This window comes from Falco cherrug, chromosome 1 (genome assembly GCF_023634085.1).
Source record: "Falco cherrug isolate bFalChe1 chromosome 1, bFalChe1.pri, whole genome shotgun sequence".
In the NCBI taxonomy this organism is placed as follows: domain Eukaryota; kingdom Metazoa; phylum Chordata; class Aves; order Falconiformes; family Falconidae; genus Falco; species Falco cherrug.
The window spans coordinates 80,816,926-80,841,273 of NC_073697.1; positions in this window are offsets into that span (position 1 = coordinate 80,816,926).

Consider the following 24,348-nt stretch of genomic DNA (forward strand, 5'->3'; position numbering starts at 1 on the left):
AAAACTTTCAAAAAATATTTGCAGAATTTTTACTTGGACAGTGTGCATACACAACACAGATGACAAGAATATTTTTAAGACAATACATGGATCTGCACAACTACTAAAGTAAATGAGATCTCATTTTCATGAGTGGATGAACGGGATGTACACTGAAAAAATGCGAAGGGCCTCGGCTGTGCTCTCTGTGCAGTAGCGGTGTCGCTGAGGGGGTAAGGCAAGGAAACCTTTGTTTTGCAAAATTAAAACAGGATGTTTTGGTGTCTAGTGCACTTTCATACATATGAACACTTTCTAGTCCCTCGCCCCTCTGGTCTCTTCAGGCTCCTTTCAGACACCATTGCCTCTGTGGTGGGCATGTGGCCCTCCAACAGCAGCAGTGGTGACACCAATCGCAGAGTTGTAGCAAATCTGTGAGAAAAAGATGTTACTCTCACCCTGCCCATGTTATGCATTTCACTACTTACACAATTACCAAGCGTTTTTCTACACTTTTCCTAAAGAGAGAAACAATTCTGCCTCGGAGCTTCGCTGCTGATCGCGTTCCTAGTCGAGGTGCGACTTACACGTGAGCCCTTGATTCAAGCCCTCACCAGAAATCCAGCTGTATCACAACAACTAGCAATTTTGTTTCCAAAATGGCAGCCTGTTAACACTATAAACTGTGAATGCTCTCAGGAATTAATTTACTTACTAGCTTATTAAGAAGGGTGGTTTTGAGCTCTCTTAAAAAAATTTTCCAGACAATTTTCCACAAGTGCCAGAGATTTTTAAATTAGTCGTAAATGCTGCATGTACTGTCAATAAAAGCATACATTTTTCTAGCAGCAGGACTCAGCCTGCCTTGAAATACTGTTTTGAAGACTGTGAAAGAGATGTTGCAATTGCAGGAAAAATGGAATTCTGCTTGATTTTAAGACTGTGTCGATAATAATATAACACACAATATCTGTAATGTGCTGTTTACGATGCTACCGTCAGCTGCCGCTTTGCAGAATGCCATTAGAGAGTGATATTTACTGTAAGAAAATATTCTCAAGAAGCGAAGTCAGCTACAAAATAAAATCAATGATAGATCGCTTTCTTTACACGAGTCTAGTTCTGAGATGCAGTTGTGTCTGTTTTCACTGGAAGTAGCTGTGGACAGGGAGCATTCATTGTATGTGGCTCTGCCTTAGGATACTGTGTAACAAAATATAGTGGGCCTGGAATTTATACTAGCATGAGAATACTGGTACAAGGCTTAAACAGATAATAATGTTTACAGATCTGTTGGGACTATGGTTTATGTGCTGTTTCTTCTATGCAGTGAAGTAATTTTTGACCACTAGATGGGACTATACAACTTCATGCAATAGCATTAATAGCAATATTAGAGAGTTTTACTCCCAATTAATACTTCCCACCACCACCCCCAACACTTTACTGAAAGAGAATTTTGTTCCTGCCCTTTGCAAAGGGTGAAAACAGTAGAGCTTCTTGTAAACAAAAAAGATCTTTCTAATGCTAGTGAAAAAAAAAAGTAACAAACATTACAGTTTACCCCAATAAAAGATCCAGCATGCATATAAATCAAGTTTTAAAGTTGTAACAGATCAGCTTATCCTCTGTGGAGACTAACACTGCAGTCATGCTGCTTGACTGTGTACTACTACTACATATTTCTTCTTCATCATCTTTTTCCTTGGTATGCAATTATCTTAGCTGCTAACGTTTGAGTCTGACTTCCTAAATAATGCGTTATACCATTTCTTTGTAATCTTAGGCTCAGCAAGGGCTCTGTGATACTTTATTCTGATTAAGATGCTATAAGAAGTAAAAGAAATGAGAACCAGTTACCTTTTTCCCAGCTAATTCATTATATTCCTCTTTAGTTTTCCTGTGATTAGATTCACAGTGACCTGGAATCGGTAGCAGTAAAACACTTTCCACTTTGATGAACTCAGCAGGTTTTATTTCATTGTGAAACAATGCTTGGCAGATGGAAGACTGATCTTCATTGGCTATTGTGATGCTAATGCTTATTTTTCCTTCAAAATGTGTGTGGGTTTGGTTTTTTTTTTAAACTTTGCTTGCTCTCGATTTTAGAGTAGCAATTCTACCATGGCTCTTTTCATTTGATGTCTAAAGATGTTGACTTTAATCAGTACAGGATAACACATTTCAATCCCAAGGCTATTTTAATCTAGAATGTGCAGGAAAGGTCTTGACCATGTGATAGGGCTTGTTGCTGAATTTATTTTTTGTTTCTTGTTGGAAATGTGAATTTCAAGCTCTGTCACTGTCTTTTAAAAAAACTAAATGAATAGAAAGAAAGTACAACCTGATTATTTTTTTGTTTGTTTGCTTATTTGTCTGGAATATTTGATAAAAGCATCTGGAGCACACATACAGCTTTAGGACCAAGTACAACGAGACAGTGATTTTGCTCACCCAGTCCTTTTGTGGCAAATACTGTGTAATTTACTGATATAGCCACACTGCATATCTAACCTGACTTGTACTGTTTAATCTCAGGCACTGAAAACCATCCAATTTTTGGTTAATTGTACCTCACTGAGAATTTGTACTCTAAAATAACAAACCAGGGGATCAGAATATTATTATTTATTTTTAGCTAAGAGACACAGAATAGAGACAATACCATTAACATGCTGAACTATCACAGCTCGTCCAGCTGATACACACATGTGTTGAAGAACAGTGGTTCTTCACAAAAATGACATTTTGGTAGACGAGTGTCAGTCTACCATGGTTACTCAGATACTCTCAGCAAGACAGAGAGATGAATTCCCAGGTTCCATAAATGCCCTTTCCCTCTAGGGTCCAGAGATGTCTCAGAAATAACTGACATTTATCAACACAGGCACCCAGAGACAGAGGAAGCAAAACGATGAGGTTCTCTTTTACCATTGCCAGGAACTTGTTACTGACTAACATAATGAATATGGTTTCTAGTTCTTACTGCTGTGAAAATGTGCATGCCTCTATGCAATAGATCTCTGGATAGATAGACACAAACATGCATTCTGCTTATTTAATGACGAAGTGTGGTTACAGTACATTCATATATATTTGAAAGTAACTGTCTTAACCTTGGCTGCTACTCAAGTTTTGTTGTGGGTGAGGAAATCTGACTGGCAGGTTCTTTGGCATTTTCAAAAACCTACAGATGTGTCTGGCTCAGCATTACACAAGACTCATCTGTGTGTACAAAGAAAAAGGTTGTTCTGTGTGTATTATAGAAACATAGCATGGGTAAGTACATGCACATATGTATGTGTTTAAGTATGTGTGTGTGTATGATTTTGTAAGTGCATGGCAAAGGCTCCTTCTCCAGGCACTGTCCTAGCTGCATTTAGAAAATTTCTTAGTGTGTCAAAGTTACCATGAAAAACATGAACAGAGCTGTTCCAGCAGTAGCACCCTTTATTGGCCAACTTGCTTTAAAAATGGGACTTGGATTGAACTATGCATATCCAGCTACATAATAAGTTTCGAGAGCTTGGTTTCCAGCTATATCCCACAAATTAGTATGCACCATGGAGAAGAAAGAATATACAGCACCTGTGATTTCCCAGGCAGAGATGCCTGACATTGCTTACCTATATCTCAGTTTCTTGCCACTGCCTAACGGGTGGAGGAAGAAGGTTCTACGTGTGTGCAAAAGGAATACTGCAGGGCGAGAGTGTTTCATGTCTGAACGGAGACTGGATCAGGTCTATCTGATCCCCTAAGACTCAGGAAGCCAGAGCAGTCTTAAGAATATTCTTCAGTCCTTTCCTGAGCTTCATAAGACAGGTATGTGGAGAAAAAAAAAATAATCAAGCTTTCTCCTCCCTTAAAACAGTTATCATTTTTACAGTTCTTTTCTTCCAACAATAGCTTAGACTTTTACACTTTCCTCCACAGAGATTATTACTGCTGTTCCTGTTGTTTAGCTAAAGTAGAATGCAAGTGCTGCTGCTGCTATTGACGTGACAGAAACCCTTTGTATTCTTTATCCTTCATGTTCCCATGTGCCTGGCCATTTTATTTAGCCTGGCTGCTAGAAAGAGAATTCTGTCTTTAGGCAAACCTGCTTTTGCATAAGGATTTTTGGTTTTCAGAAAATATGTGATTACTCTTAGTTCTTAGAAATTGTAAAGTTGAAACCTTATCTGTTTGCATTTGTGTATACAAGCTTGAGGTACACAAGATTTTAGGCAAACCTTGTTGAGGTTATGTGAAATTTTGTTCTTGAGTAAGACAAAAGCTGTATTTTGAGGAAAGCCCCAAATGGTAGTGTGGACTTTAATTTTACAGGACCAAGTTAGCTGTTCCCCCTACTCAGCAGGTTTATGCAGTCTCAAGGGGTCTAGCCACACTTTTGAGTTAACAGTGCCTGCAATATGACATCCAGATTTGTTTCCACTGAGGGAGCTGAGCAGGCTTCTTGCCCCACCAGTAACATGGGGAATGAATGAGGGCTGCCTCCAAACACCGCTGTTAAAGTATGCGGGGATCAACAGCTGTAATCCGAAAGTTGCTTTTTCATTTTACCTTACCCAGAACAAGCCAATGAAAAAAGTTTCATATGCTAGTGGTTGAGATGACATTAACTGGGTGAAGGAGGTTGGCTGTCCTGTGTGGTATTTTACGCTTTCAAGACTGCCCTGACTGTAGGGGTTAAATAAGGGTCTAGAGATGTGGATGCTGGACTTGGAGAAAGGAAGGAAAAAGTTTAAGATTGGCTTGCATTGTAAACAGATTCACTGTGGTTCTCCATTTTTTATGATGTCAGAAACTATAACTATACAAACCCTATTTAATGGCATGGATTTTGCAGAAAAATACTTATCTGGCTTGAGTTACAGGCTAAGTGAAGCAAACATCAGTATGACGTATTCCCTGGAGTGAGTAATCACTGTGAATTGGATACTAGACTACTCACAGAGAGCCCCAAACACTAACACATTTCTTCAAAAGGGTAAAAGGCTACATCTTCCCATTAGCTGTCTGCGCCTGTTTGGAGGTTTGTAGTGGAAGGAGAAAATGGTATCTGATGACCCATGTCAGCCAGGAAAACCTTTTGGACTCCCAGGTCCTGAAGGATTTTATAACATGTTCATTTTGTAATACTATCAGGGCTAAAAATATAAGACACTTAAGAATGCATCAATGTGTGATCTCACTTGAGAGTCAGGAAACCAAAACAGTTGAGGAAATGTTTGAGGATATCTCCCAGTGGACAAAGCAGCTCTAAACTGCATGTAGCACAAAATCTGAAAAAGTTAAGCTGGGCTATGATTCATGCCCCTAGGAAAGTTCTTCTCATCTTTGTGCAGCAATTAAAAAAAAAGAAAAAAAGAAAAGCAAACAAGCAAAAAAACTTGGGTAAAAAGCTATCCAAACCCATGGATAGCTCTGGGTATATTGTATAGAAGAGCTATCAGGTAGGATGCATTCCTGTGCCTCTAGAAACTACTGCAATATTTTTTTTTTTAATCTATACTTAAGATTTAGATAAATGTGTAAAAAAAGGAGGGCACTTTATTGCCAACAAGAGGAGAAGGCTGATAATGGATTTTGGGTTCAATTGTTTTTTTGGGTTTTTTTTAATTCTTGAGATATTCTCAGGTTTCTAGCAGATTCCTTTAGAAAAACAGAACCAGAAGATGAATGCTTCCATTCATGCAGTCATTCAGTGCGTGTTCTGGGAGACACTGTTCCCTCAGGCTACTGCTGGCCATGCTAAGGCTTACCAAGAAAATGCTAAAGTGTGCAGGTGATGTCTGAATATGATGAAGGAATGATAGAAGAGCATGACTAAAGACTCCAAGCAGCTGTGGAAGAGGTGGAGCTGTTAAATTAAAGCATATTAAGGGAAATGTTAAGTTGAAATGAAGATAATGTACTTGGAATATCTTGTACAGCAAAGTGAGCAGGCAGGTGGTATTGAAGTGGAGGCTATCAGTTACAGATGTTTGTAAAGAACTTATTGGTATGGTCCTTTTCTCATAAGACAGCCCTGGAGATGTGTGGCTTATGCATCACTGGCACTAAGGAAAATTAAATAGAAAAGAAGTCTTTGGCCTTAGTCTCTAAGAATAAAAATGATTTGATTTCATTATTTAGAGAAGGTCAGTGTTAGCTGAACCTGACTAGAAGCCACTTAACTGCCATTGCCAAAAGGTGCCTGGCAAACAGCCTCTAGTGAATAAAAACATCGTTCTCAGCTACAAAAATAAATTCTTTTTCAGAAAAGATGATCTGAGGGAAAATTGGGTAGTGGGAGATAGAGATTCTCAGACCACTTCACAAAAGCAAATGGTAGGACGCCAGAGGTGGGTCATATACTGGCATTCTGATGCAAAGCAAGCAAACAGGACCTGCCCTACAAAGATAAAATGAGGTATGATTCCTAGTACTACCACCATGATGTCTTCTAGGTGGCAAACCAGACTATTACCTCTAGGCAGTCAAGTAATTTAGTAAAGAGGGTTTTATTGAAAGCTGCCTGAAGAGTTACAGAAGAATATCATAACAGGGAGATAAGAAGGTGATGCAGAGCTGGAAAATACCTTAAAAAAGAATTGGTATTTTATACACCATGAAGACTGATACTAAGGAATTCATAGTTTTGTTCCATACATGAAGAATAGAGGATATTTAAGTACAATAGTTCTTGTACACAGCTCAAGAAAAAATGGCTTCTGAAGTAATGTAGGCACAGAGGTATTTGAACTTAGAAAAAAAAAAAATGAAACATCGTTCTCCACCTTGCATTCATTCTGGGCTGCTGTTCTCTTCATTGTTAGAACTAGGTATTTACAGATAAATCTATACTGTGCACATGAAATACATCTTCGTTAGACACTAACTATATTATATAATAGTTCATAATGGAGTTCAGTTTAGGGGAGATGAACCACTTCATATCTGGTCTATTGAAAAAACCCTGTTCAAGTGATCCTTTAATCTTGCCCTTGGTACTGTCAAATACTAAATCTGCAGGAAGGGGTGGTGGTGAGGGGTGTTGTTACCCAGTGGCAATTTTTTCAGTCTAAAACTACAAAGCAGGATACCTTCCCCTGTTAAAAATATCAGATAAAGAATTATCAAATATCAAATTAAAGAATGTTAAAGATATCAGAGCACCTAGGGGTCTGCAGTTAAAGATGCAGGTAAAACAGACATAACTGTATAATCTGTTGCCTGTAATAACCTGTATATGGAGATATGGAAGGTGCTACTGTGTTGTGAAAATGCTTCTGAACCAATCTCTCATGGTTGCGGAGTTTATCAATCCAGAAATACATGTACTACTACCTACTGAAACCTTCCGCCCGCCCCCGAACACCAAACAGCCCTTCTTTGGAAGAACCAGGGCAATCAGGTACAGACAGGATTTTTTTTTTTCTAAATGGGAGTCTGAGTCATGATGAATCTTTGGTATTCCACAAGCCTTTTGAGATGGTCCTTATGGCCATTAATCCCGCAAGATGGTCTGGCATCTTCTTAGAAGAGTAGGAAGGAGGGAGAGAGTTGAACATTTGGGGCAAAAATAGACTTAGAGTAAGCCAAATGCTTATAAACGTAACAGTCCCTTATGGAGACCTGTTTTCTGTCTTTCACTGCCTCTTAACCATCAGAATCATATTTTAACTCCTGGGATCCTAAAAGAATGAGAATGTGACTCACTGGAGAACCAGGAAGGTGCCCAGCAGGTCCTCAGCAAATCTTCTCTAAAGGCTGTTTTGTTATAGCCCCTAAACCAATACATGCTTTTACATCTGGCAGTTTTAATTTTGGGGTTTTCTTCCTGCTCTTCCTGAAACGTCAGGCTCAGAATGATAAACTGTTAGATGAGCTCTTGCAGATATCTCCACAGAGGAGCTGGATAACATCTGGCAGACAATGGGTACTCTATTTTAGGATTGCCACGCTGCAGAGAATGTCCCTGAGGAAGCCTTGCAAAATGGTGTACTGTCAGGCAATGCAAATCTGCCTGTGACTGTCACAACCTGGTGAAGGTGGGTAGCTGGAGCGACCTTCCCAGGGGAAGCCAATTCTCTCCTCTGGTGAGAGTGTGCAGAAAACACCTGCAGCTCACACGCCTCTCTCTAATGAATCTCTCTCACAGCCAGACAATTCTGCACGGCATGCCCAAACCTTCCTGAAAAAATTGCCTTTGCATAGGTTGATCGACATGCATAAGTCAAGCTGGGAGGTGGGGGATTGCATAGGGATGCCATGGGCCTAGACTGCAGGCTCCTGCCTTGTGCATCCCAAAGGCACAGATGGACTGTCCTGGGGCAATCCAAATCAATTCACCTTCCTGTGTGTTTTTCCATGCACTCACAGCCAGGGCTACACGGCTCTGTGGGAGCATTAGTCAAGTGCAGGGTACACAGGGGTCCAACTAGGAAAACCCTTCTGGCTGATGTCTCAGACACCGGGGCATGTGGCCAGGGAGAACAGTAACAACAACCATGTGCCTGCAGGAAGAGAGCCACATGCAGGGGAGTGGCAAGCCATATTGACTGGACCTTGTCACCCCAAACTCTGGCTGCGTTGCTGGTTTCTCGATGGAAATCTCAGGCTGGGGCTGAAAGAGTTGGACTTGGGACCTAAGCAGAGGGGAATGTTTTCTGCAGGCTCCAAAAAGCTTGATGAGTCTGTGAGTGCAGCCATGTGGCTCCATCCCTGACAGCTTTCGCTTCTGGATGAGAGGTAAGATCTTGCTGCATTAATTTCCTCTTGTATAGTATGATCCTGTAGAGCATTTCAGGAAGAGTATTGTTTGAATGCAGAAAATATCCTTCCTTGCAGTGTTGCTAATGAAGAAGCCACACAAATGACAATGGTACACTGTGTTTGTGGGGACATAGTTCACATGAAGCTGTTTTGGCTGTAGGGCATGGATAGGGCTACTGCTGCTGGTAGCCACACTGGGCTGTCTCGTGCAGTACATCTCGAAAGGTACAAATGATTCTGTTAACCCAGGACTGCCAAGCCTCAACAGCCATGACTCTTAAGTATCGCATCTACCGTCTTTTAAGTACCTCCAGGGATGATGACTCAACCTGGGCACCCTGTTCCAATGCTTGATAACCCTTTTGGTGAAGAATTTTTCCCTAATATCCAACCTAAACCTCCCCTGGTGCAAGTTGAGGCCATTTCCTCTCATCATTTGTTACTTGGGAGAAGAGACCTACCCGCGTCTTGCTACAACCTCCTTTCCAGGTAGTTGTGGACAGTGATAAGGTCTCCTCAGAGCCTCTTTTTCTCCAGGCTGAACACCCCGGTTCCCTCAGCCGCCCCTGACAAGACTTGTGCTCCAGACCCCCCACCAGCCTCGCTGCCCGTCCCTGGACACGCTCCAGCACCTCCCTGTCCCTCTTGCAGCGAGGGGCCCAAACCTGAACTCGGTACCTGAGGTGCGGCCTCACCAGTGCCGAGCGCAGGGGGACGGTCACTGCCCTTGCCCCGCTGGCCACACCGTTTCAGCCACCAGCCAGGACGCTGCCGGCCTTCCTGGCCACCTGGGCACCCTGCTGGCTCCTGCCCAGCCGGCTGCCAGCCAGCACCCCCAGGCCCTTTCCCCCCAGGCCCTGCCCAGCCGCTCTCCCCCAGCCTGGAGCGCTGCGGGGGGGTTGCTGTGACCCAAGGGCAGGGCCCGGCACTGAGCCTGGTGGAACCTCGCACAGTGGCCTCGGCCCATCGGTGCAGCCTGCCCAGACCCTCTGCAGAGCCTCCTGCCCTCAGGCCGACCAACACTCCCGCCCAGCTGGGGGCCATCTGCAAACTGGCTGAGGGTGCGCTCCATCCCCTCAGCCAGGCCCTCCGTAAAGACACTGAACGGGCCCCAGCGCGGAGCCCTGGGGACACCGCGTGTGACCGGCCACCAGCTGGGTGTAACCCCACTCACCGCATTATTATTTGATCCTAGGGTATCTTTATTTTGGAAATGCTTAATAACTTGCCTCGTCTGTGATAATTTTGTGTTAAAATTCCTGTGCAGTTAAGATCCAACAGGAGACCCAGGCAGTCTCGTATCATGGACTATGTGCTCAAAGAGTATATAAGAAAAGAAAAATGATGACGGAAAGAAAAAGGGTTTATTTTGGTCATCTTGCTTGCTGAAGATTATATTTATTCTGCTCTGACCTAAAGCAATTTCTTTGGTAATCAACACTGAGAAAAGACCATAAGGCAACCATGAGCACAGGATTCTTGTGTTAGCGCAGATGCCTTTCCCAGCAGGCTTTCAGTGAATGAAAATTGTGCTCATCTTTTATATTCAAGAGCAATCTTCTCTAGCTTTGCCATTCCCATATTAGCTCTCACAGTGTCTTACATTGCAAAATAGCGACTTCGATGTTTAAGAAATGTAATCACAAATTCTCTGCATCAGCAAAGTTTCTTTTTTTTGCACGAGCTTATGCATTTTTTTATTCAATACTGAAACGGCAATAACTGGTTTTAAATAAACAATTTATCATGGGGAAAAATTATCTTATTTCCTTACAGTATTTTTATGTGTGTTCCTAATCAAAATTCTGATCTTAGATTTGATGAAAAAACTAATACTAAAGCCTGTGCTCAGTACTGAAGGTAAAATGGCACATAAAACCTGCTTTTTTGAATTCTCACAGGTTGGTGGTTTTTTTTTTGTTGTTTTTTTTTTTTTTTTTGTGTGTGTGTTAAGTTTTTTGATTGTTTGTTTGTAAGATTTTGAATATAATAGAATAGTTCATTTCTCAAGTCAAGATTTTTCCTTTTATGGCTTGATTATAACCTACTAAGACTCCTGGGATAGAAATCTAACATCAGTAGTTTTGTTCTTCATATAGTCAAACCTCATCAATTTTGCTTAAATGATATTTAAGCATGAATGTTAACTACTAGAACTGTAGGCTTTGGAGTTTTGTAATCACTGTGGAATCATGGTGGAATAAGGAAGATGAGATTCTTTTATAGTTCTGACTGCACTGTTCAGCAGGGAAATTGTGCAAATCACTTGATTTAATGGAGACTGATTCTGAAGTAAGTAAACACAGGGAAAAAGGTCTCCCAAAGAGCCTTTTCAGCAGGTAGCTTAAGGGAGGGTAGTTTACTTGCTGTGATACTGCTTTTTCTTTAGCAATATTGTCTCTTTCCTGTCTCTCTACAAAGGTACATGGTATCTGAGGAAGAAACAAAGGTGTGTGTTCATAGCAAGTAGCACAGCTTTACATCATCAAGAAAAGAGCTATCTCAGAATCAACCCAGAGAAATGGGCCAGACAGAACACAAAGGGCTGTGCTGAAGGTAGAGCTTCTGTTCTGGTAAGTATTTTCATATTTATGTTCTTGCTACATCTTCAAAGAAACTTATGACGTGTAACTACAGTTAGTGCTGTGTGCTGTTCTGTGATTTATGTAAGGAGGGACACTCTGAAGTATGAATAGGAAGAGCTTCTCAACAGTGCAAGCTTGAGAAGTCCCACTCTGATACACCTTCTCTGTTTTGACATGCTTTTACTCCTTCAGGTTGATGATCTTTTTGACTTGCTTTTTTTTCATCGTTGATAAGCTGTTCATGTTGCAGTCTTTTTGTCAGACTTCCCCCCCCTCTTTTTTAACAGCTTGACCTTGTTGTATAATTTCAGTTCTAGACATTGTGACAATAGCTGTGTTCAAAGAGTGCTTCTTTACATCCCCGTTGCTCTCCCAAGGCACATGTTGTAGTGTGAGTCAGCCTGCAGCTTCACTTCCCTTTATGGTGCATTGTGCAGGGTGCCATGTCTGAGAAGTCTTTGACTCAGAGACTTGCTTGTTCCCAGGAAAAGAAGTATACTTGTTCATGAAGAATAATTTGAGCTATTTATATTTGAGTTTAAATCGTGCAATCCAAGGATAGATTGAGATACAGAGCACTTGCTTTCCCTGCAGCAGTTTAGCACCTCAGTCCAAATCTTCCATCACTGTTAATGACTAGAAGGCAATGTACTGATTGTGTTGATACCATGAAATAAAGACTTCCCCTTTCTCCTTGTAGTCTAACCTAAATATTCTAAATCATTTACGAACACGTCTGATATAAGTAGGCAGAGCAGTCTGAGTCATTATTTCTGACTAGAAGAAAATTTAGGAAAAAAGAAAACTCTACAGAACATGGCATATTTTTTTCCATTATGTCATATTGATGAAATAACAACAATAAAATTATATGGGGAATATAACATTAAAAATTGACAATGCAAACTCCCCCCCCCCCACACACACACTGTACAGAAGGGAGAATTCTGTGAGAAAAGTTTGAAGGGGCAGTGAAGGAGATGTTGTGTCTCAACACATGAACAGAGAGACTAATGTGTGGAAAGGGCAGAGGAAACCTCCAGGAAGTCAGGAGGAAATTGTCAAGGCATTTGTGGGTCAAGAGTTTTTAATTTGGGATGTGTAATAATTTAAAATCAGTGAAAGTAAAACTAACATAGAGTTACATCTGAAATGCCACTCTACCCCTTGGTATGACTTCAAGCTTTTTAATCTTAAAATGCCCCGGAGTAAGTTATGGTTTATTATGCCTGTGTACCTCTAGAAAAGCATTTGACTTCAATGAAATTACATTATCTACTGATCAGAGCAAAACCCTTCTGGTTTGAGATCAACATGATACAGGACAAATAAGATAACTGGCAGTTCAGACTACAGGAAAGCACTGAAAGTGAAATCCTAAACTGTAGTTTTCAATTACCGAAGAGGACCTATGAATGCTGTTCTGATAGTCAATAAATGAGAAAGAAGAACTTACTAGAGAATATCATTCTACTTTGGGTATACACAAATCTTTGACCTTGCTGCATTGTTCACTCTTTGAAACTAAGGAACTCAAAAGTATTACTTATATGTAGGCTACTCTTAATTTTTTATTAGTACATTTTTCCCCAATGTTATTTCAAAGTCAACACAGCTAACAAAACCATTTGTTACTAATAATCATGATCATTGCTATTGAATATTTGTGCCATAATTGAATGCTGCTAGATGTGTCATTTGAATTATTGCTGGTTTTTACTATGGCTTGATTTTTTTATTTTTGTGGTTTTTTTTTTTTGTTTTTCAGATTTGCTAGAAGTCCTTTTCCATAAGGAAAAAAAAAATATTAAGAATTAGGTTTTAACTATGCCAGAAAAGAGAAGCTAATACAAGGTACAGTATGAAAGCAGAGTACCTGCTAAACACACTGGTCATGCTGTCAGAATTAGTTGCTATGAATGTGATGTCATAGTTAAGCAGTGTCAAAAGTGATGTTTTTTATGAAATACAGGGCAGAGTTTGTCTTTTACAGCAATGTAATCCAGAATTATGTTTTAGAGACTTGTTCAATTAAGATTCAAAATTAAGGCTGATTCCTATGTCTATTGGGTTTATGTGGCAAGGTTTTGGTAGTGGGGGGGCTACAGGGGTGGCTTCTGTGAGAAGCTGCTAGAAACTTCCCTTATGTCTGACAGAGCCAATGCCAGCCGGCTCCAGGTCAGACCCGCTGCTGGCCAAGGCTAAGCCTGTCAGCGACAGTGGTAGTGCCTCTGGGATAACATGTTTAAGGGTGAAAAAAAAGCTTCTGCACAGCAGTAGCAGGAGAGGAGTGACTACATGTGAGCAGAGCAGCCCCTGCAGCCCCCCAGGCCGGCACAGGGGGAGGGGCAGGGGGTGCTCCAGGGCCGGAGCAGAGGCTCCCCTGCAGCCCCAGGGGAAGCCCATGGGGAGGCCGGCTGTGCCCTCAGCCCGTGGGGGTTAACGCTGGAGCAGATCCCACCCGCAGCCCGTGGGGACCCCACGCTGGAGCAGGTGGATGCCCAAAGGAGGCTGTGACCCGTGGGCAGCCCACGCTGGAGCAGCCCCTGGCAGGACCTGCGGCCCCATGGAGAGAGGAGCCCGGGCTGGGGCGGGTTTGCTGGCAGGACCTGTGACCCCACGGGGGACCCACGCTGGAGCCGGCTGTTCCCGAAGGGCTGCAGCCCGTGGGGGGACCCACGCTGGAGTGGTTTGTGAAGAACAGCAGCCCATGGGAGGGACCCATGTTGGAGAAGTTCATAGAGGACTGTCTCCTGTGGGAGGGACCCCCTGCCAGAGAACAGGGAAAGTATGAGGAGCCTCCTCCTGCAGAGAAAGGAGCAGCAGAGAGGATATGTGATGATCGCACTGCAACCTCCATTCCCCATCCCCCTGTGCCACTCAGGGGAAGGAGGCAGAGAAATCAAGAATGAGGTTAAGCCCAGGAAGAAGGGAGGGGCTGGAGGAAGGTGTTTTTAAGATTTGAATTTATTTCTCATTATCCTACTCTGATTTGAATGGTAATAAATTCAACTAATTTTCCCAAGCCAACTTTATTTTGCCCATGATGTTAACTGGTGAGTGATCTCTCCCTGTCTTTATCTTGACACACGCGCCTTTTGTTATACTTTCTCCCCCTGCCCAGCTGAGGAGAGGAGTGATAGAGCAACTTTGGTGAGCACCTGGCATCCAGCCAGGGTCAAACCACCACACTGTCCTTCAGGCAGCTAGTGTTAGAAAGAGAATCAATATTATGATTATCAATAGCTCTGTTCAGGATTGGATAGAAAAATGCATACTTTTCTAAATTCATGAATAGTACTTTTAATTAATGATAATACAAAAGCTAATGTTGCTGCCCACAATTGTGTTGCTTCTAACCTGAATGTTATTAACAATCAACCACCCCCCCCCCCCAAAAAAAAAAAAAAAAAAGCCTAAAACACTTTACATACTCTATTTTCGTTGTTTTTCTGTTTGAGAAATGAGTTTGGGAGTGGATTCACTTTTTGTATGTGTAATAAAGTAACTGTCATCGACTTTGAAAATTTTAACAGTGTTTGGCATTTCATCCTTTATTGGAGTAAGGGCTGACATTGACTTTGGATTGCCCATTCTCTATACAAGCCAAAGCTGTTCTTTTGAGGTTTAAATTTAACTGCTGCTTTACTTTAGCTGTGAAATTTCCTTGACAACCTTGAGCTCTCTTGTCTTTCAGAGCAGCCACATGAAAGTGGATAGAAACTATGACCACTGGAAGGAAAAAGTAGCAAATGACAGAGAAACAGTGGGAGAGACTTCTATTGGAATACAAAAAATACCACGTCATATTTTGAGATGCAAGCTGTTCTCTACTGCTGGTAAACTTAGTAAAGGTAGAGGACTATTGGACCATTAATGGCCTCCCCCCCCCCCCCCCCTCCCAGCTGTGTTATTAAAGTAATTACATTTCACTTAATTTTAAAATGCATAGAATTAGTGTACATTATACTGACAAAAAGAAGATGTCTCTTTCCTACGTTAATACACATCCAATACCTAAATATTTAATTTAACATATGCTTTTGAGATTTAGGTTGCGCTAAATAGTTTTACTGATGTTCTGCAGAAATGCCAAACTTAATCCTCAGTTGCCCAATTCAAAGGAGACAACCTTTCTTCAAATAGTTAACATCCTCATTATATAAGACTTCTCTTATTCACAGTGTCATATCAAATATTGAGTGCACACTTCAAAAAGCAAACTAATGAGGACTAAATATGTAATTTGTCTCATGATACAATAAGTGGCAAATGTGACTTATTTTGCTTCCTCATGTCTTTAAAACTGAGAAAGTCAAGGATTTTGCTGATTTCTTTATGGACTCAGACTTGAAGATCTTGCAAGAACTGTAATACAGTTAATTTCAGTGACTGCATGATTTTGCTGAAGGCTATGTGAATGCTACCCTAATATTTCCAGAGTAGAATTCTGGTCTGGAAAAGTGGCATAAATTTACTTATTGTTTAATAATTTCATGGGGCCTAAACCAAAGTGATCTTTAATGGAGCCTCTGCACAGATGTGCAAAACAGCTACTACTAATGGGCTACCAAAATTGGTTTGTTTCTTTAGTAATTAAAACCAGATGGTCAATAACATTTTCTGTAGTGTAACTGATTTAGTAGATTCTTCTTGTGTAATCAAACACTGATTTACTTTAGTTATAAAATGATTTTGTGATTGGATAAAGATGACAGACAAAAACAGGTTAGAGGAAAATACTGATCTCTAACATGTTATTCAATTGAAGGCAATAGCTAGTCTGGATTTTACACCAGGTTAGCAGATAGGAATTGTGGCCTAAATACTAACTCTTGGCTTTGAAAAGTTATAGGGAGAATTAATGTCTTGCTCCAGAAGCTTAAACAAATATTCTCCACCAAAATTTATATTTGTAATCAGCTTTTTCATCATACAGTTGCTCCTTCTTCCTCCCCACCCTGGTTATTAACAGTCTAACCTATACTGTTGAAGATGAAACTTTGCAGATTTGCATAGCTATAGATGTGCTCATCAATTAGATTGATACACCTCCTATTCAAGTTGTGCATGTTGGCCTTGACTGAACATTTTAGAGTTTTAGAGCTTTGATATCATTGGTACTCTCAGGTACTGCAATAAGACAGGTTGTATGTGTTCCACATCCATAAATAAGTGAGGAATTTAATGGCTATATCTGTAGCAATGCTCAGTTTTGAAGAACTTAATCTTGCGTATCTTGTCTTTGTGACAGAATCTACGTTCTCAGATTGGCGTAAAGTTGTTCAATGCAGGGATATAGATGCCTGTATAAGTAAGAAGTTCAAATGCTTAAACTATCCCTAAGAAACGCCTGGATAAAGCATCTTTAAATCCTTTTTTCTTCCTGATCTGTAATGCTTCCTTTACACATAGATACTCCTTTTTTTTTTTTTCTTTTTTTTTCCCTAGAAGCCAATGCCTAGATTTTTCATTCACACATAATTCTGATTATATTGTAAAAATACTGCTTTATGCCTAGCAGCTCAGTGGCTAGTGCACTTGTACAAAATTTAAGAGATGGTACAAGAGAACAGGGAAGGAATTCCTATTTATGCTTGAGAGAAATTACTCCCATATATACCATCTATTTGGTATTTTTAACTATGAAAAAAATGGTTTGTTAAGATGATGCAAATACTGTTAGGGTTTTCTGCATATTATATCCCACTTTTCATTAACTGATTCAAGGTTCAGTGGGTAAAGGAGAAAAAGGCATTACACACAAGAGAAAGTCTGTGTCTCCAAATACTATATAGGCACATGGATATGGGGAGGGATCGTGTGTTCCATGTGAAATGCTATGATTTCTGTAGGAGAGGTTAAAAGGCTGTGCAAACAGCATACACAGCAAAATTCATCTCTTCTTGATCCTGGCAAGATTTTGAGTCAGATTTGCATCAGGTATAGTGCTCTGTTCAAAAAATGTCTCTGGACATAACAGATCTGAAATAGCTAACGCAGTTCATTAAGGAATTTGGGAATTAGAGGGTCGTGATTTTCATAACATGTTTCTTAAGCAGAATACTGAACTGGATGTATATGTCTGTCTTTTTGAGGTCCTAATCCTAAATCTTTACTTTCTAGGATATAGCCTTCCAGAGGCCATCCAAGAAGCCAGTTTGTGGAGATGAATTAGTAGCTACAGCTTGTTTAGCTGTTAGTAAGCAAAGATGAAACGTACACTTTTAAAGTAGGCAGTGCATATGGTAGGAAACAAAGTTACATTATGGATCTGTAATTGTTGTCATTTTCCTCAGTGCTTCCTCCTGGAAGACTCTGGACAAAGGGTGAAGGGGAGAATGGAAAATGGCTTGGTCTCTGTTGTAAGTATCTGCAAATAAAAATTAGACTAAATAATAGTGTAAGGAGACATCACCCCATTGCCTTTTTTTTTGGGTTTTGTTAGTTTTGTTTATTTTGTTCTCATCTTCTTGCTTCTTTTAATATTTAAAATTGGTTTTGGCTGAATGTGGTGTCACAGTTGAATCCAACACAAAGTATCTACTCTTAGATGTTCTGGATAACTTTACAGTCTTAGTAAAACTTGAGTAGCTAATGGCCTTCAATCCATCAAAGAGGTGGACTGGTGCTAATGGCAATCTTGGTGAGTAATTACATCCAAGGGGTTAAAATCTATTTCAGTGCTGCTTTCTGGTTAAAGGAATTGATCCTGACCCTTCTGTTGCACAGAGTGGTATATAATGTCGATGCTGTTCTTCTTGGCATACGCTTTGCTTAACTCTCCAACAGAACCTACACCTCAGCTGCGACACTTGATGCAGTACATGTAAAGATAAGCAGCTCTAACACAATAAGCTGTGGTAAAACAAACATAAATCACTTCTTTGTGTGTGTGCATAAACATCTGCCACCTTTTCTCCTGGTAAACCCTTTGAATCAGAACCCAGACCCACATAAATCTGCATTCCTTTGCAGAAGACATACCTGATTTACAGCTTGTCCTTATTGGATAACCCCTCATTTTGTCTGTCACTTACATGATTTGCCTGTGATATTCCACAGGCACCTAAATAGCACAGAAAAATGTAACTTCCAAGTTATACTCAACAGCTGCGCTATATAAAACTTCTTATTGGATATTTTGTTCATTTATTTGGGTGTGCAATTGTTGTGTATGAAAAATAGTAATTTTCTCTTGTACATACTTGTTGACAAAATATATTTATGCATTTTTTAAAAGATGTCCTGAGAGGGACATTGCATAGGTTTTACCTTCTACTATACTGGCTTATTTTTTGCTTTCAAACCACGTTTCTGGTTCATGCCACATTTAATTAAGTACAGCTAAACAACTATTGCTAAATGTATCATACTTCAGGGGAAAAGATAAAACAGTAAAGCAATGCCTTATGAAATAGCAGAGCAGGGTAAGGCTTGTCTGTACATTGTACACTAATAAAACTAATAAATTGAGAAATATACATAGTAACATATTTTCTAGAATGGTTCACTGTAGTATCTTTCATTTTCCTTTAAGCTGATTGAGGTAAAAGAAGGGAAAAAAAGTTGTTTCATTCATCCTAGGAAAAAGGCTTGGATTTATTTGGATCCTCCATCCTATTCTTAATCTTGATCCTTAGTACAGAAAATGCTTTCTGTGATTTCTGTGTTGGGTTTAAGGTAAAAGTTGTAGAAAATATATCAATCAATAAAATAATCAATTAGTATTTTTTTTATTATTATGGAATGTGCTGGTTTTGGCTGGGATAGAGTTAATTTGCTTCATAGTACCTGGTATGGGGCTATACTTTGAATTTGTTTTGGAAACAGTATTGGTAACACAGGGATGTTTCAGTTGCTGTTGAGCAGCGCTTGCACAGAGTCAGGGTCTTCTGCCTATCACCCACCCACCAGCAAGCAGGCTGGTCCCAGCTGGCCCAAGGAACATCCCAGACCATGTGGTGTCATGCTCAGTATGTAAATCTGGGGAAAGGAGAGAGAAGGGAGGGACATTTGGGGTGATGATGTTTGTCTTCCCAAGTAACCGTTACGCATGACAGAGCCCAGCTTTACTGGAGATGGCTGAACACCTCTCTGCCGGTGGGAAGGGGTGAATGAATTCCTTGTTGTACTTTGCTTGCATGCCCAGCTTTTGCTTTACCTAATACACTGTCTTTATCTCAACCCGAGAGTTTTCTTACTTCTACCTTTCTGATTCTCTCCCCCATCACACCAGGGGTTGGGGGGCAGTGAATGGGCAGCTGCATGGGATTTAGTTGCCACTGGGGTAAAACCATGAAATGTAAGCAGCATGGGAAGGGGAATAACAAGTAGCAGGATTTAAGAATTATTTTATCATCCCTTTGAATAATAAATATTTCCATAAAATTTAGAATCCAAGGCAACCTGTTTTCCTACAGATTTGTCTCAGGACTGTTTGACTGTGGAATCTCAGAAGGTTTAAGGTCATCCTGCAGCTTTTCTCTAAGGAAGGGTATTTAGAGAATTTTGCTTCTCTACCTAGCTGCTTATTTTCATGAAAACTGTAGAAATGCAATTCGTTTCTGAAACTGTTTCACCTCTGTCAAGTTCTTCTGAAATAATTCAGTTCATATGGAAGTGATGGGAAACATATTCAGACACCATTAACAGCACAGAGAACGTTACTACGTCAACTTGGAAACATCCATGGAAAACAAGCTGAAGTAAATCAAAGGAAAATCCATGATAAAAGATCTGCATCGGAGCTCAGAGGTAAGGAAGCCTCCCCAGATCTGGAAGAATAATTTAGTGCATCAGAAGTTCTTATTTGTGTTAGTCACATCAGTTTGTTTTAAATGCACTGTATGGTTTACCAATGGGTTTCAGTGTTGACATTTTGTTTCCTTCCTTGAGACCTGTTGCCGTTCTTGTTAATGCTCTTGCTTTTCTAAGAATGAGAATTGATGTTAATATTATTTCCTGGTATCTTGAGGTCATCCTTTTCAGGCTGAGAGTTGATGAAATCAATTTTCAGTTTCTGCTTGATAACAGAAGCAAGAATAACAAGAGATAAAAAGAATTATAATCTGATCTGTATCTTGTTAGTTTTTCTTAGGTGTCTCAGAAATAGTATTCTGCAACCTCTGTCAAATGACCCTGCAAATGTTGCAAGATTTGTAACAAAACACTCATCTCAAAAAACCCCTCTTACCCCTCTCAACTTAAAAAAGATTTTTATTGTTTTATTTTGTTGTTGTGCAAAGTAGTAACTTTCCAGTGACAGTGTTCAATAGCTTTTCCTGTAGTCTACAAAAAAAACTTTTAAAACCATAAATATTAATGTGCCACTATCATGAGTCTGTATTATAGCGAGCATTCACTTAGCTAATCTTGTGTGTTGTTGGACACTTCAGTATATCCAAAACGTAAACAGTTTTAGAGCCCTGAGTTCAAGTGAAGGGATAGGAACAATTCATGCAGTTATGGGCTACTTTTCTGCATGGTACTTTCTAGCTAGTGAGCTGGAAAAAAAAAATTACAAGTGATGAAATAAATAATGAGCCTGAGAACTACTCATCCATCACTATACTTTGCAAAGATGATTTTTTAAAAGGAGTCTTTAATGCCTTAGAACTCTTCCCAAAGTTCCTTGAGCTATCCAATATTCACTTATAATATTTTATTCAGACACAACAAAATTTAAATGTGAAAGTTTGTTTTGTGTCTGTGGAATACAGTAATTATCTTGTCCCTTAATTTTCTGATTTTTGTTTTATTTACTTAGTATTTTCTACCGTCATGCTAAAGAAATAGCAACAGTGGATATCTAAGCAGTCATTGTCATTATACATAATTCAAATGCCACAATCAGAAAAAACAGTTCTTAGTAGAAGATAACATTGAATCACCAAACTAAAATTAAGCCTAGAGCCTTTTTGTGATTCAATGCCAACAAGAATGAAAACAAAATAAATAAGATTGTCTGAAACATAGTAAGAACAAAATCTGAAAGAGGAAATTGGAATTTATTTTCTTTCAGAAACCGCTACATAGTTCTGGTAAAAAGAATTGTGATAGTAATCTACTCCTTCTATATTGGAGATGTTTCAAAGCAGGAGCTGCTGCCCACTGCCTTCTCTAGTCAACTTCCCTTGTCTTCTGGCCAATGGAATGTGCGAGGGGAGGCTGGAAACTGGACTTTAGGCAGCAGTCATCTTTCACAGCCCAGTAATCAACAAATTGTATTTACTTCTTTGCAATTTATGAGAACCCAGAAGTTTTACACTGTTTGTACTCTGATTCTTTTACCTTTAAATTTGTGAAGGACTCTTGGACTTAACACCATGTAGTTTTGTTTTTCTGTTTCTTGCTACTCCTTTTACATGGGTCACAGTCTCTTGCCTTTGAATTTTCTGCATCTCTCAAAGGAAAATCCTGCATTCAGAAGGGTTTGTTCTAGGAACCCCTGATCCTCCAAACATGCCAAGTTCCATTTGTCAACCCTCCCCACATCACCACATTTTCTCTCAAATGTCTTTCATCTTCAGTGATGTAATAAGTCCTAATTGGTTAATCAGCGCACTTCAGGTAGAAAGGGAGCAACACGTCCAGCAGTCAATATCACTTATCTTTTTAAAACACATACAGTTCAATTACTTTCTGTAAAAGAGTTGTTCGAAGTAACAACATTTCTCAGAAGGGTGCGGCTGTGTTTGTGAGTCCAACCAATACAAGATCTGTACACAGGCAGATATGACCTGTGTACTGCGTATTGTATTCGGTTATCTGCCAAGATTGAAGTTCAAAATTGGATTTGGTAGATGTACCTGATGTGCAGTAATCACAATATATTCCCTTAAGCTGTATGACTGTGAGCTGCTAGAAATTCGTCTAGCTTGTCTACGTATATGTGTTTGAATCTTTCTGGCAAGGGAGTGTTTTACATGGTGTTCTTGCATCCTTCATAGAAATCTTTTCAGATTTCCTGCTTAAGGGAGCACATTTATGTACTAACTTATGTAACAATTACACAACGGATCTTATGGATTAGTGGGGAAGGAGCCTTTCATGGTATGCACTTAATAATATGTTTTAACTTGAAGCTTCCTTTTCAAACAGACCAGGATAGAGCTACTATCATTACTCATCTTCCTGAAATGTGAAAGGATTGACATGATAAGAATAGGTATGTAAAATTTTTTCAAGGGCTTAGAAAAGTTACCCCTTCTCAATGTCAGACTTGGTTTAACAATATCTGTAGTGCAGCTGGATTCCCTTATGTTTTTGAAATTCATATCCAGTAGCGTTACATTTTGCACAACTGAGCTAGACCACCAAAGTTGTTTACTTTGTTTTAGAAAGATTCTTTCAGCAGAGTCCTCCTACATAAGGCATTTGCTTCTCAGACACGTAGGAAAGTGCAGAATTTGTTTTTCACTCTGACAAAACAATGAACAATAACATATTCTTCCATGACAACCCAGCCCAGAGGAAAGTAAATGGAAACACTGCTTGGAGGACACAGTGCAATATGCTGTCCTGAGTTCTTCCTATATCACTTTTTTCTCAAACAGTGAGAAGTCCCCTGAACTCATAAGGCCCCCCTGAACACTGAAGAAATGTTTTTGTTTTTGGCAAAGAAAAAAGCCAGGAGACCCGAATTTGTGAACCTGACATTCCTGAATTCAACTGGAATGAGACAAGGCAACTGTTTTAAACCATGTCAATAGGTAGTTCAATATTGTACCTCTACTGACGGACAATGCAAGTGACATGAGAGTCAGATCCTGTAAGTCTGTTGGATCAGCAAAAATTAAATCTAGTTTTCTCATTGTATTTATTGAAATCTACATATAATGTAAGTACCAGAATTTTGCGTGAAAAAAAATATTCCTAGCAATTAATTTGATTTAAAGAAAAAATGAGGGAGTTCATATTCACCTCGTGTTGCAATATTTCAGTCTTGAAAAATGTTTGGCTGGGCTTTTTCTGTCAGTTTTGACCTGAGTTGGTTAGAGACTTGACTGTCTGTAACCGCAGTGGAGTTTTTGAACCTGAAGTAATAATGTCAAATAACAATGATTATTTTTGTGCTTCTATGTTTTTTAGAGCTGTACTAAAGCCATCTATAAAAATGCTTTCCAGAATGAAGGACCCAAAGCAGAATTTCAGCAATGATTGAATGATAAGCTCCTGAAATGTTTGTAATGGAAATGCTGACACAATATTAACCATAAAAGTGTGTAGTCATAATGAAGAATTTGATAATGGGTCTGATAATAAATTACTAACTTTTTTGTGCATTAGAAGTGATGGAATGACTAATTTATTTAACTTTTGTAACTGTACATTACCACATACATTTATTCAGCTGTTAAAATTCACTTACAATTGTTTTAGCTTTCTAAAATAAAGAGTGTTTCTATTCCAAGGTTATAATGGACTTGCTAATGGGGTATTGACTACTGTTTCTTATCATCCATCTTCTGGTGGAAAGGTGATCATTACTTTTAACTTAATAATTCCCAGTTTTCTGCACATTCACATAGAATTACTTTTATTAGGAATTCATTGAACTTGCAGTTGAAGATAGCCCCAGCAGCAGCTAGTGTTTAATGAAGTTATTTTCTGCATGGTATAAAATTGCAGTTTCAGGGATTCCTCAAAATTAAGAACTGTTTTCTTAACTTGAGATTTGGCAATCATACGCACAGACTTGAAATTTGAGTGTTATCCACTGAACTGATAAGGAAAATCAAATATAAAATTGGTTTTAAAAAGATTTGATGTGGAAGTATGTCTCAATGAAATGAAATGAGCTGTTGTTGAGAAACTCTTGAGAAGAAAAGGTGGAGTTGAACAGAATAATTCTGTATTTGGAGTCCTTTTAAAATAAAAGCGAAGGAGAATATAATGGCTCCAAAGAGAGGAAGTTTCCAAGCATTTAGTCCTGTTGGGCTCAGTACAAGAATATGCAAGAAACATCCATTTCCTCACCTTTTCAACAAATCTTTGGGATAGCATCAGCTTTTGTACCAGC